This window comes from Chondrus crispus, genomic scaffold (assembly GCF_000350225.1).
Source record: "Chondrus crispus Stackhouse genomic scaffold, scaffold_242, whole genome shotgun sequence".
Classification (NCBI taxonomy): Eukaryota; Rhodophyta; class Florideophyceae; order Gigartinales; family Gigartinaceae; genus Chondrus; species Chondrus crispus.
The window spans coordinates 136,648-138,927 of NW_005179126.1; positions in this window are offsets into that span (position 1 = coordinate 136,648).

Below are 2,280 nucleotides of genomic sequence, written 5' to 3' on the forward strand. Positions count from 1 at the left end.
AGGGGGGTCGATCCCGACGATCGACCTCGTTACGACGGTACCCACCTCCACGGGGGGCGAAGCGTGCGCCCCCACCCGATCGTTTCGGGAAACCTTGACGCGGGGGACGGCCCTCGCCCGCTGCATGCCAGAGGAGATTACGCGCACCGGGGTGCGTCTCCATCTGGTAGCGCGAGGGGGATACAGCTACAAGTCGGCGCCCCGGCTTCACATACGAAGGGGGGCCGGGCGCGCGTGAGGGCGTGCGGCTGCATCCTGGGCGCGCGCGGGATGCACACGAGCGGGCGTTCGCACTCGCGCCTACTTTTTTTTTTTTTCTTCTTCGGCCGTTTCGTGCGGCGGAGATGCAAACGGCCAGCTGGCGGGCGCGGCTTGCAAGCCCGCGCCCCGCTTCTTCTGCCGCGCGGGTGTGTGTGCGCGTGTGCGTGCGCGGTGCGGGGCAGTGCGCACGGCACGTACAGCGCGTGGTATCTGGCGCCGGGCGGCACACGCAATGCGCTCGCGCGGCGTCAGTACAGCGCACGGCCGCGCGCCATATCCGCGGCGTGCACGCCGACTCATGTCCCCTCCAACCGGGGCTCACCCCATGGGGCGCCGCTCCGCTTTCGGAGGACGGAGCATTTTTCCATTTCTCTGCGAAACTCGTTTGCGGCGGCACACGATAAAACCACGTACGGCACCGCCACCTCGCCGAGCCTATCTCAGGTCGCGAGCGAGCTCCTCTCCGTTTACCGCGGCGACTGCGCTCGCTGTGGCTCAGCGCCTCGCTGGCGCGCTCGGGAGCCCGGGGCTCGAATTCCACGCCCACGTGTACACCGCCGCGCCCGCGCCCGCGCCCGCGCCCGCGCACTTGCTCTTGCTCTTGCTCCCCCGGCTCGGCTTGGATGCTGGCCACTTGCAAGCCGCTTCCAAAACCGTTGATGCAACCTCCATGTGCCTCGATCCATCACCGTTTTCTCCGCCGCGGGACGAGACATGACATACTGTACAGTACATACATGTGGACGTTATACGTAACTCCCTCTCAGCCTCAGCCTCCGCCTCAAACCGAGTCTCCCCGCCCCGCCCCCCCGCCCCGCCCTCGAGCGAAGCGTCGAGTCTCATTACTCGAAGCGTCGAGTCTCACATTCATTACTCGAAGCGTCGAGTCTCATTACTACCGCCCCCCGCCGTCAATAAACGGCGGGCACACCGTACAAGGGTGGCTTGGGCCGAGCCTCTTCTCTTCCGAGCTGAGAGCGGGCGGTGACCCTTCAGCCGGGCGTAGGCGAAGATTGCCACCGATGCGCGGCACGGCAGGCCGAGCGCGCACCGGTGGGCAAGGCATCAAAAAATTATAGATTCTGCCGCGCGTACATTCCGCGCTGGACGCCCGCGGCCCGCCCCATCGAAGACGTGTCAACGATCGGCCCCGCCCCGGCCCGCCGCGTCGCCAGTACATCCATCTACCGTCCGTCCGCCGAACGCACCGTTCCTTCCGTGCGCCGCCCCGCAAACAGAAACAGCAACTTGCATCCGCGGCGGAAGCGGGAGGGGGCAGGGGGGCAGGGGGGGAGGGGAAGCTAACCGCCAGTTCGCCCACGGCGTTTGGCGTGCTGTCCGTGCGGAACAGCTGCATTACAGTACCCACAGCCCATTCGGCACATACAGCACATACAGCACATACAGCACATACAGTATTGTATATATATAACTGTACAGCGCGCCTGGCACAGACGGAAGCGCAATACAGTGCCCTACAGTGCGCTACAGTGTACGATACAGCTCAGCAAAGCGCCGGGCACCGACGGAAGCGCCTTGTCTTCATGAAGCGTTCAAGCGGAAGAACAGGGGGTTGCTCTATTCGCGCGCCGCGCCGCGTGGCGTGTAGGCGATCCCGAGCTCTCGCGCCCGCCCAGAAGCACGGGGCAGGGGGTGGTGGTGGCGGTGGCGGGCGAGCGAGTGCGGGCGGTCCCCTGCGGGCGCCTTGCGATCGCGCAGCGCGCGCGGCCGGCCGCGGAGGCGTCCGGTTATGGCAGTTACGGCGTGCGCGGGTGCGGCGCGCGGCGGCGATGAAGGTACGCGGCGAAGCGGGGCGCCCCGCCCGGACATGGCCCAGTTCGGAAGCGCCCGGGTTTCGGCGTGACGAGACGCCGTCATCAGTTCGGGCGCCGGCCGGGCGGGCGGGCGGCGCGTCCGCTCTTCGATGACGCGCGGGGCGGGGGGGGGGGGGCCCCCCGGGGGGATACAGCGACCACGAGGGTTTACATAACGGATTTTTGCGGCCCCCGGGGGGGTTTG